The sequence below is a fragment of the Zonotrichia albicollis genome, chromosome 5, assembly GCF_047830755.1.
Source record: "Zonotrichia albicollis isolate bZonAlb1 chromosome 5, bZonAlb1.hap1, whole genome shotgun sequence".
NCBI classification, from domain to species: domain Eukaryota; kingdom Metazoa; phylum Chordata; class Aves; order Passeriformes; family Passerellidae; genus Zonotrichia; species Zonotrichia albicollis.
The window spans coordinates 62,974,543-62,991,228 of record NC_133823.1 but is presented as its reverse complement, the minus strand read 5'-3'; the positions used below and the strand labels follow the sequence as shown (position 1 = coordinate 62,991,228).

The following is a 16,686-nucleotide window of genomic DNA, read 5'->3' as shown; positions in this document are numbered from 1 at the left end:
TTCCCCTTGAAGCTCTGTTTCCTTTTTGGTTTAGATAGGCTGGGTGGAGATGGAGGAAACTCCATGAGGAGTGTTATTTCAAACACAGAAATATCCAGAGCTGGAATTTAAATGGGATATTTTAATATCCACCATGTCTTTTCTGCTGGCATCGTCTGTGGGGTGGAAAAGCAATTATTATTTTATAACTGGCATGGAAAGGCAGTGTTACTCGAGTGAAGGCCAGCTCTGACAGCTCTTACTGTCAGCTAGACATGAGGCCACAGCCAGCCCTAGGACATCTGCACTCTGACACTCTCAAAGTCTCTAATTCCTGCATGTACTCCTTAGAGCTCATGAGAGGTCTCAAGCTGCACTCAGGCACTGCATTTTCAGCTCAGACTGAAAAGCTTATTATTTCAAGAGGATTAATTTGGTATTAGGACCACGATTACTCCTTGGATAGTTTTCCTTTTCAGTATGCTGAGTATATTTGTGGATTAACCTGATTCTTTATTATTATTGTTTGCTATGGGCAGCACTATTTAATTATTTTTATTAAGTCTCCACCTGAAAACCTCAGAGAATACTGCAATAAAGAAATGACACAATAATAGTAAATCCATATGCAGTTGGGAGTACATGATACAAGTTTGGTTTATGTCAGAAGCATATTACTAAGAACAATTCAATTCTGAGCTTCTTTTATAGTAGTTTCAGGAAAACTATTAAAAATGGAGTTAAATTATAAAGACAATTACCACACTTTGTGTATTTCACTTCGTACAAGTTACAGCTGGCAGCTCACAGCCCAATCCTGGTTTACACAGTTTGGTGCTCTTTGATGGAGACACTCTCCAATTTATCCTGAAATCGTCCTTTCCTGCATGGAAAAGTCATCACCTCACTCTGATGAAAGGACTCCTGAATTTGGTACTTATGTCACACCAATTCTCTGTAGTTTTTAAATCTTTTTTTATCTTTCAAAAATTTTTAAGGAAACGGGGAGGGAAAATTCAGCAGTATTATTTATTTGGGTTATTTATGCTCTTTCTGGGAATTTTTACATCTAGTCAGTCTCTTCACTATGGAAATCCACCCTGTAAGTGCTTTAAAAAGAAGTGGAATGCTCTATAATACCAAAAAAAGTGCCTGTCAAACAATTAACAATTAGTTTGGCTTGTGGCTAAACAGAAAGTCACACACAGGCAGGGTGGTGGTCTTTATCATGGACTCATTACCATGGTTATATAAAAAAAAAACAAATTCCTTCAATTCCCAACTCACAGATTAGGGAAGTGGTTTTGAGAGGTTAAATCTAATATGTGTCACTTTCAAAACAAATGTTTTGAAAACAAAAACTTACAGAAGAATTGCAGTATTTCCTTTTATCACAAAACGTCAAGGCAGACTGGAAAAGAAGATCATCCCAGTTTTGGATATTTTGACCAAACTTCAAACCTGGCCTGAAAATCCATTTTGTTTGAGTATCATTTCTGCAGGCATTTTGGTACAAGGGGTCTCTCTTCAGTGAGCTTAATTTTCAATTGGAAGGCAAAGAAAGATCTTAATTTCTGAGCAGTGTCAGCAGGAGTTATCACAATACAAATTAAAGTGTCTGGCTTATCTTAGGGGACAAATGGTGGAATATTCCTCTGGAGCTCACACAATGGTTTATTGAATGCTGGCACATCTGAAACTCAGAACCAAAGAGTTTCCAACTGGGCACTGCTCAGACCTAGCTACAGAGAGAGGGATTTTTTACAATAGTTCCCTTATGTGGATTCCACAGACACTTGTATCAAACTTGATTGACCATCATGTAGCCAGTTATCCCATATATCTCCAGAGGTTTGGCTATGGCTTATATTAGCAGAATTTCTATGTCCACAGATTCTGTGATTTCTGAATTTGCTTATTTGACTCCTGAGAAATTACACCATACTCTCAATAAAAATCCTAGTTCCAGAAAAATAAATTAAAGGGAAAATTCTATATGGCAAATGAAAAGCCAGGATTTGCAGCTGATAAAAGACAGAAAATGCTGCCCTGAGGATTGGATGGGACTGCAAGCAACCTGGTCTAGTAAAACAGATGTCCTTGCCCATGGCACAGGGGTTGGGAGAAGATGGTCTTTAAGCACTCTAAAGCACTCTATGACTCAATGAAGCTGCAGCTGTTGGAAAAAGAAATTAAATTTAGCGAAATGTTTAATTACAGTTTAGTTATGAGTTGTGTGTGAATCGGTTTGTTAAAAACAGTTTTGTAGCCGTTGATAGTATGTGTTGGGTTTCGTGTGTAACTTAGCAGGTAGTCTTAGGAACTTAACAAATATTTAAACCACTATAGGAAAGTAAGAATGCTAACCTGTCTGGAGGCAGCATACAATAAGATAAGCAGAAGATTTATGATTTTGTTTGTGAACTAAGGAATGTATCACAAGGGTCTGTCGCTTGGCAAGAGGAACTGTTTCTTGTAAACCTTGTTGTGAATCGCATGTATGCAAATCATATAAAAGGGAAGCACCTGTACGTGAAATTGGGGCTCTGACTTGGGACGCTAGTCCACAGGCTCCCGGGCCCTTAAATAAAGCACTGCACAAAACTTATCCGAGTTTTGTGTCCTTCATCTATCGGGCAGCACAGCTGACACAGAACACAAAAGACTGTGGGAAATAAAGTGGAGTAAAAGGTCCCAAAGACAGCACTGACATTACAAATTGTCAAAACGTGGCACCCTCACTGCACAAAAGCATTAGTTGCCAAAGTGAAAAACTTTCTCTGCTGGCAGGTGATTTCCTAAAGCACATATTAGCATCTCATAAAGGCAGAGTCCTTTTCCAATCACCTTTCTTATCTTCTTCCCTCTTACTAGAATTCTGCTAAATCACCAGGGGTGTGGGGAGGCAGGAAGAAAACAGTCAAGAGAATACACTTGTCATATATACCCTTACCTTTCTTTTTTACCTTTGAACAACACTAAGAAAAGAAAGTTTGTCATTGTTGCAATAACAGCAGCACTGCAGAGCAGTATCCAATGGTTCTACTTAGTCAGGTGGAATGTACTGACGTTCTAAAGACTGTCTGGACACAGGTCCCCACATAATCTTTGATAATGCTCTCCATTCCATACAGGCCACTAAGACTCTTGATTGTTAATGCATAGAATCTTCAAAGACAGTGTTTCTTAACTAAAAATATTTAACCATTTAGCTTATTGTGTGGTTTGATCTCTGCTGGTCACTCTTCCCATCCTTACTCCCAAGGAAAGTCATTGAGAGGCATGATAAGTTCACTTTTCAGCTATTAAAGTAAAAGTTTAGATCTTGTTGCCTTCACCAAATTTGTATGCAGATTTTATTCAATAAGGTCACTTATACATATGTCCACCAGAAGAAAATCTGAATTAAATAAAGCAGAGGATTCCCTGTATAGAAACTCCTACTTCATTGAAAACTGTTCTGATTTTACCTGTTTGTTTTTTTTTTTTGTGTTTTTTTTTTTTTTTACTGATTTGAAACAAAAATAAATGTGGCTTATAACGAGGATCTGTCACAGCCTCTAAAAAGGCTGTCTGTGTTAAAGCACTTTTTGAAACCTGTTCAGCAATACAACCTGTGCAGGAATAAATGCTTAGGAGGGCTTGTTTGACAGTGAATGTGGCACCTGAGGCCAAGAGTGTATCAGCTATCACACTTTCAGCAGCATCAGGAAGCTGGTTCTGTCTGTGAGCATGCTTAGGCTTGCACTCACATTAACAACATAACTGGTGAGGGAAATTTTGTTCCACCAACAACTCTGCTCTGACAAGCTGGTAGGCTCCTATTTTGTCCTGTCCTGGAATCTGATTTCTTTTCTCTGGCATGCACGGGTGCTAAAAAGGCCTTGATTGCTTTGTGCCCTGCTAGGTTTATGCACTGACCTCCCTCAGTGCAGACCAACAGGGAGGGGGAATCAGGGGCATCCACAGAAGAAATTGCACTTGCATTCTACAAGGAAACATTGCCATTTGCTGATTATAGGGCTTATGCACTGAGGAGCAATAAAAAACCACATAAAGAATGCAGTGGGATCACATTTAAAACGAAATCCAACTTAAATTGTTTATTCTGAAAAGCTGCCAGGAAATAAAACATTTAGCAGTGTGCACCATCAGCAGATACCTCTTCACCAGCTCCAGCTGACAGCAGCTATAGAATACCAGGGGTATTTTTGTTGCCGTTGTTTACTCCCTTTAGGGAACCAGTAAGCTCAGCATACACCCTGGCCCAGTCTTTCTCCACTTATCCCCCAGAAAACCAGAGTTTGCAATATATTTTTTTAGCTTTGGGCATCTGTGTAGCAACATGGAATATGACCTCCAGTGATACATTTTCCCTTCAAACATCTTGCCCAGGCCATTCTGCTGTGGCTCATTTGTTTCCTGAGAGATTCACTGTCCAACGGCATTCCAGGAAAATTCAGGCAGATATCAGGAAAATCTTTCCAAGATTAAACACTGAAAGTCACAGGGAAAATCTGACTGGATTTTTGGGGGGCAGAGGAAGGAAGCATTGTTTTCCCTTCTGTCTGACATCTCAATGGTGTGCCAGCAGGTTAAATATCACTCAGGAGTGAAAGGAGGGAGATGGGCTCTATAAGCCCCCAGTTTTCTATGGTTCAGTATGCTCTCTCACCAAAATGAGAAGTTATTTAAGGATAATTCACAGCTGCTTAGGAAGAATAAAAATTGGTTCTATCTGCAAAACTCAGATCCGTGATTCACATACTAGCAAGAGCTAGAGGTAACATGGACAAAGATTCAGAAATCTTTTCCAGGATCCTGTCCTAAGAAAACTTTGTTGGTATATAATATGAACTCCTACAAATACTGGTATCACTTCAGTGAAAAACCTGAAAGTTGCAGGTAGTGGATGTGTATTTATGACTCAGATCCAAGTAGGCAGAGAAATCAAACCATTCCCAGTGGTCCTAGATATAAACAATGAATGAGATGTACTAATTAGCTTTCACTTACAAGTGCAAAGCAGGTTAATTAAAAATAAACTTTACTACATTACAGCACTGAAGACATCCCTCACCCTAATTCAAGTACAGATGAATGGATACAGCAAATTGGATCTATATGTGTTCACTGGGTTAATCAAAAGTCACGCGTGCTTCTGCAGAACCAGACAGAATTTTTTATTTCTACAATGGCTGCTGGCAACTTGGGATTAAGAAAAAGATGAAGAAAAAAAGCATCTGGTATCTGTTGAAGTTGAAAGATCCTTTACAACAGGAAATCGAAAACACTGCTGACATGAGAAATGTTGACTCAAGCAAAGCCTTCCACACCCTATCCTCTGCACTGCCTTTTTTTTCCTATGGAAACTGCTGTGTCTATAGTATGATAAAAGCCTGAAGGCATGAATTCATTCTGAATTAGTTTACTGACAGCCTCTTATTTAGAAATGTCAGCAGCACTGAAAGCAAAATGACTAAGAAAATCTCTAATTCTTAGGATGATCTTGTTGGCAGAGGCTTTAAATACACCTTCAGCAGTATCGGATTCTCCCTCACCTTTCCTGGAATATTCTTTGAAGAGATCACAAATTATGCATTCCTTAATGAGGTATATAATCTCTTCATATGGGAACCATGTGTCAGGAAAAAGTGTTGAGCAGATCCCTTCTATGTGGGGAAGCCCATAAATGACCTCATTCATCAAGAATTCAAGCACAGCCATGTCCCGACCTGCCTCACAGAGGCAGCAATTTTATTGTACTTTATATTCCTCCTCCATCCCCCTTCAGTGGCACGAAATAATGATTTAGATGCAAGAAAACACAATGTGTATGAGGAAATTATTGTCAAGAATGTTTCCTTCAAAACACTTTTGGCATACAAATGGTTGTGCTTCCATACTGGCGGCCCCCAAGGCAGCACCAAGCAGGATATTGGAATACCTGCCTTGCAGGACAAGGAGGCTGAAGGTGGGAGGACAAAAATTTCCACTGCTCAAGGACCCCTCAGTCACCTTCAGTCCAAGGAACCCAATGCAGCACCAAAATGGCATTCACACACTCACACATAGTCAATTCTTGCTGGATTTCTGACATCATAATGTGAAAGGACCATCAATGTCCACGAGAACTGCAGGAGCTGAATCCAGCCCAAGAGTAAGAAGCGGGCACTTGTAAACTCTGTGCCAATCTTGGTTTTTCCAGTGAGCTATGAAATACAGGTGAAGAGGCTTCTCTTCCAACAAAGCTAAAAAGTCTGTGCTGGCTTATTCATAAAGCTGAGGTAATTCAGCAGTAATTCCACTGATATTTCAGCTGCTACTTTTCCTGTAAAACCTGCTGAGAAATGTAACATACCCCAGAATGAAAAAAACCCAAACCCAACAGTGAAAATGTGCTTCTTTAAAGTTGCACTCTTCACTTAAAAGAAAACTGCTGGAGAGTATAAAACTAATTCTAAGTACTATCACAAGTATAAGAGAAGAGTAAACTTTAATTATCTCACTGTTATAGTTTTCAATAAAGATTTATTAGCAATCAGTTCCAAATTACAGCAGTTTGATATCTTCCAATGCTGAACTTAGGAAGAGGAAATATAAAATCTGTTTGATTCCAAGGGAAAGAAGATATTTTTAAACAAAACCACAGGTGCAAAATACCCTGCATAGTCACAAATTGAGTCTTTCTGAAATTAAATAATAATAAAAAGGCATGTATAAAACAAAATAATCTAAATAGAGGTGTTACCTCTCAAAGTATCACCAAGGATTTTGCTATTATTAAGACACTAGAAAAGGGTTCAGTATGATTTCTGACAGCTGGTTGGGAAAAGCAAAAGGAAATTTATTTTTAACTCCTCCCATTACTGTCTCTTTCCCAAACGGTTTGATCTTAGTGAAATGGTTGGAGTTGTCCTCCTAAATCATATGCTGGGGGCAATGTCATAAGGTCAAATGAGAATCCTCATGGGAAAAAATCTTTCTTCCCCTCAAGTCCCTCTGTGCAGCACACAGACCCACCTGGTACCTCAGCTCTGCTGCAGCACTTGGGGGAAAGAGTGGGGTGTGCTTTTGGATGGCAGAACAGCAAAGATTCAGCACAGGCCATCAGAGTGGGGTGTGCTTTCGGATGGCAGAACAGCAAAGATTCAGCATAGGCCATCAGAGTGGGGTGTGCTTTCAGATGGCAGAATAGCAAAGATTCAGCACAAGCCATCAGAATTCCCCTTACAGAGCCACTGCTGGAGCAGAGGGGACAGACAGACGAGCAGCACTGCCCTCCTCTGAAAAGGAAGCAGTCAAGGAAAAGGCAGAGAACAAACAGGCAGCTTGCTCTCGATTGCTCTTTTTCATTCTGCAAGTGGATTTTTAAAACAGAAAGAGAATTAAAGGTACTGCCTTTTACATGCTACTAGGTTACAAAATAAAGGATTCTGAAGTTGTGAAGGTCCTGATTTTTCCTCGCAGAGTTGCCATCCCTGGCTGTGCTGCACAAGCAGGTCTGATGCAATCCCTCTTGGAAATAGCAATTCCCTGCTGAAATGATCTATGCTCTGAGGCCATGGGCACAACACAATCCCCTCAGGGACCCCATCCTGACCTTGCCATGGCTCTGAGGGGAGCCTGTGTCTTCTCTCCAAATACTCACCACAGCAGCAGAGGGAAAACCCTGTGCAACAAGTTTCACTTGAGAGAGCTGATTTCTTTCCTTTTTATTTTTTTCCTTTTTTAAATGGATCTCCTGTTTAGCTCATCCTGTCATGATGGAGCCTTTGCTTAGTGGAGGATTTGCCTCAACTGGCTGATCAATGGCAGCTTCCTCAGGAGGAAAACCACCATCACAACACCAGCTCCTCGAGGAGAAGGCCTCACGCCCGTCATGGCCTCACTGGGTGTCCCTAGGGCTCCTGCAGCCCCTCCACAGGCCTCTGACACAATTCGGAAGAGCTGCCTTCCTCAGAGATACTCTTCAGAGTTTCCCAAAGGACCCCCTCACACCTTCCAGAGGGTTCTGCTGTCCCTGCAGTGAGACAGCCCCGAGGAGCTGTGGCAGGAGGCTCACAGACAGCTGTGCTGGCCTGCAGGGTGTCCCCACTGTGGACTGTAACACAGAACTCTGGAAAACCCTCCCTGGAAATTATCTTACCAAGATTTACCAAAACACACTGGTTTTCTGGATGTTAACAACATTCCTGCCTGCCCATGTGTGATGCTGATGATGAAGAATGTCTCTGTGAGGAATTGAGGGAAGTGCTTGGACTGATGGTTTTTCTCCATGGTGGTGCTTCTTCTGGCCCCAGACCCAAGGAGATCTGTTGTTCCCCCTGTCAGAGGGTTTACACTCAGAGCTGCTTTCATTAGTGGTTACACCTGAAATGTGTCTTGAAGGGCTGACAGAGAAACAAAAACCCCAACCCTACCTCTACGAAACCAAACCCTTCTACAGTCCCAAGATGTTTAATATTCCCAAGGAGAATTGATTTTGTTTGGAATGATTGCTAGATCCGTCTGTTTAAGTAGCTAATTCTCTTGCAATGACTGAGAAGTAGGTGCCATTAAAAGAGCTTTTATGGAAGTGCTGATTATTCACTACTCCACTGACAGGCAGCAACTTCTGAAGAGAGAATCGCCCCATTTATTTTTCTTCCTTCAAGACAAAGGGAAGCCATTTTGGCAAGGAGGAGACCAAGGGGTATTTGGGGTATTGGGGCAGCCAATGTATTGCCAATGTATATTTGAATGCCATTGCTTTTTATAGCCATGCAGATGTGAAAACTGCCAGCAAATTTTTTGTCGGCACTGCTGTGATTATTCTGTGATTTCAGTGCAAGTCGCAGCAACTCCTTACATTTCCTCCAAGCTCAGAGAAGCATGTCTCTGCAGAGAGGAATTCAGGATATGGTATTCAAGCTGCTGCTTTATTTGTCAGCTTAATCTCACAATCCAGATGCTTAAAGCAATGTGGCTGTTGGTTCTTTCCCTTGAAATAGCAGTCTTGCATCCCCCTCCCATTGCTGCTCCAGTCACAGTCACTGATGGCCATACCTGCTGTGCTGTCAGCCTTGCTTTCAATAACAATGATTTTTAACCTTTCCAAGTTAAAAAGCTTGACCTTATGGCTCAGCACAGGCTTTGCTATTGAATTAGCCCAGAGAGGGAGAGTGCCACTAAGTCCCTACATGTAGCTGAAAAGTATTTTATTTACCTTTCATTTCAAAACTTCCTTTCACCAAGTAAAAAACTAGATAAGCAATTTGACCAATAGCCAACTTTCAATACTACAGTCTTGTCTGCAAATAGATTGAGGGCTACAGTCATAAATTATTTACTTTTAATGTCACTGCAGAGTAAATGTTGCTGCTGGCTAAATTCAAGATGCGCTTCTTGATTATTAAAAAGGATTTTTGGTATTGAATTTTGGCAGACTGGCAACATAGTACAGACATATCGAGACAACCCCATGTTCACTTCCTTAAAACAGCATTTATCTTGCTTTGCCATACCTTGAGCATTCTTGAAAAAGCTTTTCTAACACATCTTAGGCTTCTCTGTATTTTTTTAACAACAGCTTTCTTTTCCTTTTCTCAGTTGAACAATGCTGACAGCTGGCAGCTGCTGTGACTAGGATTCAGAAATCCTAACTTTGGCTATAGGTGTCTAATTTAAACTGCTTTTCAGAGCTCCCTATTTAGTCCCTTCCTAACTTAGATAAAGACTAATATCTTTAGAGGACAGGTCACACATTCCTTAAAGAATTGGATTCATGATGTTTCTGGCTGTGGCCATTTTTCTCCTGGGAATGTAAATGACAATTAGACTAAATATAGACAACAGAAGTGACATATAAACCAAGTCTCTAACATAAAATCCTTGATTATATATTTCAACCTGCTGTTTTTGAATTGCCTGTCCTAAAACTAAGGACTACCTCACATGAACCTAGCATGAACTTGTGGGATTCACATTCTCTGAACAGAGAGAGACCATTATCTCTCTCAGGCTTTTTCCTGGAGAAGGACAGAGAGAAAACAGTTCTTATCTCATGTGCTGCTCCTGTTGTTTTGTGAACGTGTGGAATGTGTTGGAAGATTATTTACCGGAAGGAATGTGGTAATAGGATTCTGGTGTGAGTGTTTTGTTTTCTTTACCAATCTTTGCAAGCTGAGTCTGGATGGCTGGTCAGGAGACAGTCACAAGATTTTGCTCCGTTGAGTTCTTGTTCAGTTTCAGTTTAGATGTAGTGTAATATAGTATAGAATAGTATAATAAAGTAATTAATTAGCCTTCTGATATCATGGAGTCCCCCTCATCATCCCTCCTGCCAATGGGGAGAAATTTCCCTGATATGAGCTAAGCTGCAGAAGTGCTCCTTCTTTTACCTAAATGTGGCCAAGCTTCATCTATTTCCCATGCTGTATAGCTTTGGGTTCACTAGGCAACACTGGATAAAATACCCACTTCTGGTGAAGAAGAGCCCATGAGAAGGCTTGCAGTGATTCCTACACATCCCCCTGAGGAGTCTGTATGCACATGTGGGTATCAGTCACAGTCACAGTCTCTGAGAAGAACTGAACATCCAATGGCCTTTGGATTTGTATTGCTCTCAGGTATATGGGATTATTTGGCCATACTTTATGAAGCATGGAGGAGTTCATTATTTCTTCTGGTCTCAAGTCCTAGGAAACTCTATTGAATAAAGAAATAGGATCTGACATGCCATAGACCCGCACAACTAATTTTTCCTATATCCATCTCTTTGGACCATTGTTTGTCTTGTTCTCTTTGTTATAGTAAGTTCAGATATAAATAACTTGTTATAAAAGTCTTTACAGGGAAAAGGAAGTGAATGAGTTATCAACTACCTATAAATATACTAAAAAATATGGAATTATAATAAAGACCCATCTTATAAAAACCATGCCATTTTAAAATGTGATAGTCTTAATGATAGCTAATTTATCAATGAGAGAAATGCAAAGGTTTAATTTTCTTTTGGAAAACATTTTGATGAGAAATTTATCACAATTCCTCCAGCAGGTCAAATGAAATAAGGCAGCAATAAATTTAGATTGCAGTCTCAGAACTGTGATGGCAATGTGTTACATCTTGCATCATTTGCAAAATCTCAATGCAGTTAGCAACTCAGAAAACTGTGATCAGTTCCATTTTCACTGCTGAAGAATGTATCACTACAGTAATGGTAATTTGCTGTAGAATAAAGTATAGAGGCAAAAAGTGTTACGTCTGTATTCCCACTGGTGCACAATATATATATATATTTTTTTTTATATATATATACACACTCATTGTTATGAAGAAAAATACATATTACTGTGCACTACACCTTTTTCCCTTTTGATTTTCTAGACAGTGGAAGAGGATGAAGATTATCAGCCAATAAAAACTGTAGCAAACACCAGGCAAAGAGATAGATGAGTTTGACATACAGCCAGCATCCCAAGGTCAAGCTCCTGGGACATGGATTGCTGTAGGGAAGCACAGAGTAAGAAAATAAGTATGAACATCCAGCTGCCTCAAATAAGAATAGATATAAAACTCTCCTATCTGCCTTGTGTGCTGATCTGGAATTTAAGTTGCTTTAATTGCTATTAGTCTTCATTTTGCTGTTTCAATAAGGCAATGGGAAATGGGAGATAGATAAATGGGAGATATTATGACACATTTTCTGTCAAACCCAGTCATGAACTGAGCAGTACACTGGGAGAAAATGATTGAGGAAACTGTTGAAGTGGAATAAAGCTTTTAGTACCATGCAAGAGGGCTGAGCTTGCTATTGTAGTTTTAAAGTTTGAAGTGTGCTGATAGAAATGCCAACGTGCAGGATACTTAGTTTTCCTGACCAATTTGGCTAATTTTATAACTGTTTTCATCTGCATCCTATCTAATTTCAGATGGAATGAGTAATATTTTTTTCCAAATAAGAAGTACGTTACATATAGATTCCCCACTGACTTATGGCCCTAGCATGACCTGAAAAGAAGGACTTTACCAGTAAAACTGTATTAGTTATTCCCCATCAAAATATCAAATGAAACCTTCCAAACTTTATTGGAAGACCAGATAATTTTCTATTAAACATTACATTAAATGTGCACCCACAGATGTCAAGTTTAGCTAAGTTCATCCTGCTTTGCAAGACACAAGCCCAAGTTAAAGAAACGCAACGGAAGTCAGAACAAAAAGTGTTCTATACCTGATAGATGAAACAAATGTGTATTTTGAAGAAGATAAGTGGCAGTTATACCTGAAATTTCCTGAACTGCATTATCATGCAGAAGATTAGGTGGGTACTAGCTGATCCCTTTGCCTCATGATTGGAATGATTTTGTTACAGGTTTCAGACTATGGTTCTCTCACTGGAATTCACATCATAACTTTGTCTTCTTAGAAAGTTTAGTGAAAACTCAATTGAAGACCTAAATTTTACAAGCTTTGGATAAATAGATGTTCTTCTTAACCTAGCCCCAAAAAGGATAATCTGCCATGTTTTCCCTACTGCATAATAAAATCTGAACTGATCCGGACCCCTATGTTTTACTGAAGCAGTCCCAATTTGCAATTGGCATATCCAAGGCAGACCTCTCCCACAGAATTTTCTCCTGATGGATCTGATTCTTGCTCTTGAGGTATAACTTGACTCATACACACTGTTTGCTGGGAATAACTGCACTTTTGCCTTAGTTTTTAAGAGTTCTCTGTTGAGCAATTCTGCAGGGCTCAAAGGGCAAAGTTATACAACAGTTCTCTTGAACCAGTTCTCCATCCATCTTCTCAAGTTACCAGATGAGCAATGAAAACAGGAAGCTAGATTGTAAAACAAAATTCTGGCAGAGGAAAACTAAGTACAAGAAGCTTCCTGTGGTGTCATAGATCTATATTGCTGATAGTAGCAGGGATTTATTGACACAGAGATGATTCAGATCGAGACTCACCAGAGTATTTAATCCATAGAAGGAACTTCTCATGTGTCTGGTTATCTTTTGTAGTATCTTTTTTTGAGGACATGAACTCATATCTACTTATGTAGGTTATTCATTAAATTATGAATTACTAATTAGATCATAACTTAAAAAGGAGATAGGAGGTGTTAGAGCAAAACAAAAGGCCAGCATATTTAGTAGGCCACAGGATTATGACAGTATTTATGATCCATGAGGGTGCAATCACAAACCATGAAAACACCTGAAGGCCATTTGATCCACACAGTTCCCTTCCTAGCTAAGGTGCATCCACCCTTCTCCCAGACCCACCTCCCCAAAGGAGAGCAATCTAAGTTAATCTGTGTGCGAGCCCAAGATCTTGTTTTCTTCCTTACTGAGGCTCCATGACCTGGTGGCTAAGGGCCCTATCAGCCCTTATCAGCAATCCATCAGCCTTTAGGGCTTTTTAAATTCTTGGTGCTCAAACCAGTGTGGATCTGCCTGCTGCAAGCGGAGCACACCTCGGAGTAAGATGTTTGTAGGCCCATCACTAAAAATCAGTGGACTACTAGTTTTCTAAGAAAAAAAAAAAGGAGTATAATCACAGCATAATTGATACTGAAATATTTAAAACATTTGAAGATATTCCTCACAGAAAGATGTAAGGAGAATGAAAACCCTCATGCCAAAGATGTGCATTACTGGTACAGAAAACACCTTATACTAACACTAAGCAGTGCTCAGCTGAAAAAAGAATCCATAATTCGGAAATGTGCCTTTCAGAACACTAATCATAGAAAAGAGTTTTGAATTAATGTCATATTGTAATGAAAAGAAAAAAATCAATTGACTCAGCCCCAAAATGTTCCATTTAAAACCTGTCACATCATAGCAGTCTTCTTCTCCAGACACCTAACAGCTATGGCGGCTGCACCTCAAGCACAGAAATTAGTGGGAGTATTCTGTAATGCTGGCTTTGCAAAAGTCAGGATCCTGTATTTTGTGTGCTTCATGCCCTTGAACATAGCAGCGACATTTTCTTAAGTCTAAAATTTTCCCTTGTGCAAATGGCTGTTTGTGTGTCTGTTTGTGTGTGTGAGTGCAGACAATTAATAACTTGACAGGAATTTCAGTGCCTTAGTAGCGCTAGAAGTTGTCATATTTTCATTTTAATGGTGTCCAAACAAATTATCTGTTAAAAATAAACTGCATGGTAGCACAATGGGAAGCAGAATTTAGCAGGCGGAAGATCAAAAGGAATTAAGTTCCAGAACTCTAGCCTATGTGCTTGTAAAAATTGATTTGACTTAATAAGTTTAATGCAAAAGGGAATTGCATAGTGTGCACTGTTTCCTGTTGATTTTTAAAAAGTGTGGGATCACATCTCCCCTGCTGATGTCCATTAACCATGCCATTGAATATGTGAATATAAACTGGGTGCTCCACTTTTTTGTTTTTTAAACTCTTACTCAGCATTTTATACCTAAGTACACTAACTGGATTCACACACAAAAAACCTGCTAACACCTACTACTTCCCACCCATGAAATGATCACTTCTATTTCCCATACTAATATTAAAAAAGCAAAAACCTTGATTTAATTTTTTTTAATTAATTCTCTCTTTCAACAAAGCATGGAGGTGGTGTATCATGAAGTAAAGGTAGTCATTAAAAGTATTCATTTATACTAGATAATGTTATTTTGTGAGTTTGGGAGTTGTTTTTAATTCCTGCTGAAAATTACCTTGATTTGTATCAAATATTCCCGTTGAACAGGGTAAATAATTAACCTATTAAAACTTAATTAAAAGTACTTAGAAGCAAGTAATTTATATTTACATTAGAATTTGTAATCAACCTCTAAAATTTTCTTTATCTTTTCTTTATCTAAAATGCTTTGTAACCTTTGGATGTGACTACAATTTTTATCTATCATAAAAAAAGCATTAAACCTTGATGCATTGTTACACTCCTTACTTCCTCAGATGAGCACTGTCCTCTTCCCTTGCTGTTGGCAGAATGTACAAAGTAGAACAACCATTTTTCCCTCAAAATCATTTTGCCTTTATGAGAATGTTTGTGCACAATACCTGTTTGGCCAATCAGCAACAGCCTTGTTTGAAAAATAGGAAAAGTCAGACTGTAATATTTCATACCAGAGAGAAGTTAAATTCAAATAGAGAGTATTGAGAATCTACCTAGATTTAAGTAGGAAACCAGACTTAAGCTCCTATTTATGTGATGTTTTTTAAATGCTGATAAGTGCCCAAAAAAGTTGGGTATTAGATCATACTAACAAACCCAGACCCCATTTAGATGCTTTTGAGTATTTTGCTCCAACAAAAAAGTCCTTGTAAAGAAAGTGTGTTGATGGCATATATTTCCTTCTGTGCACAAGTTCATTAGCATCAGCTACTTATTATAATAATTTGCAGGAAACTGCCATCAGCTTCCTTGCCATGACCATGAGTAAGTTCTTCCTGTGTGGGGCCTTGTACAAACAAAATGTTTTTTGCAGTTCTGAACCAAAGTTCAGGAATGCTAATGATTCTGAAAGCTCTCACAAAACCTGCTCCTTGGAGTTTCTCACCTGAAGTGCCCCATTTCTGGTTCTTTGCCTATGAAGAATGACTTTAGGACCAGAGCTTAAACCTTTCTGCCTCTAAAAGGAAACTACTGAGGAACAGTATCACCCAAGGGGTGAATTCTGCTCTGGTTATCTATGGCAGTTGTTCAAGTCATCAGTCCTGTAAACTGCAGCAGTCAAAATTATTGTTCCATGAAAAATGGATATAACATGTAGGCTTTGCTGGGGAAAGAGAGCAGTATTCTTTCCTTGTTGTTCTGCTGTCATTCTCCCAGCTTTGCACCTGTCGTCTGGTACTGGTCTTTCCCATTTCTCTCTCTGTTTTTTCCCCAGAAGCAACTTACTATTAGAGTCACCACATGTCACCACATGCAACATGCTACAAGCTAAAGCTTTGTTATGTGAGCCTATCTTTGGTGCCACACTTCCAATAGCAAAACTATTTGATTGCTAGAAATATCACAAGATCCAGTTTTCAACTGATCATATGTCACTGCCCTTTCCTATCCTACAACATATAAAAGTATTAAAATGTAAATATAACATGTATGTATATACATGTAAACAAACACATAGAAGAAATCTTTCAATTCAGCTTCTTATCCCAGCTTATTTAGAAGCAGTTTACATCTACTCCTCAAATAATGTCAAGGATTTTCCCTGCAGCAGAGCAAGGGTACTTCTCATTTATGCCCTGGGCTAGGACTGGGCACAGACAGCCTACACAGAAATGCAAAGGGTCAGTTTAGTTAGGCATAGGAAACAGCACACAGTCTAGTTTGCATCTAGAACCTTCTTGTCCTTAATTACATGAAGAGCATCTGTCACATACCCAGTGAAGGCTGTGATTTGTACAAGATTTGTCACTCACAGGAAAGCTCTTGCCTAGCAGAAGCAGCATTTGTGAACACATTCTGTTACTGGAAGCAATGGTCAGCCCAGTGTGGAACCCTGCAGACTGTGGTTCAGAAATATTATGTCATATACTCAAGCATGCTCTGAAGTAACACTGGAAAGGGAATCAGTGAAAACATATTTTTGCTATCATATTATTCTATCATCTCACTTCAGCTGTAGGTTCTTTCTCCTTTTCTGTCTTACATCGTTGTGAGAATGTTGTGAGAAGAAAGTGGCTCCCAGTTTACGAGGAAAATAAAATCCATAAACATGCAAAG

General features: G+C 39.3%; 1 protein-coding gene across 3 annotated transcripts in view; it reads right to left on the bottom strand.

Moving 5' to 3' along the window:
• INPP4B (inositol polyphosphate-4-phosphatase type II B) overlaps positions 1-16,686 on the bottom strand; it is a 266,205-nt gene that overhangs the window by 22,784 nt on the left and 226,735 nt on the right. The window lies entirely within an intron of this gene.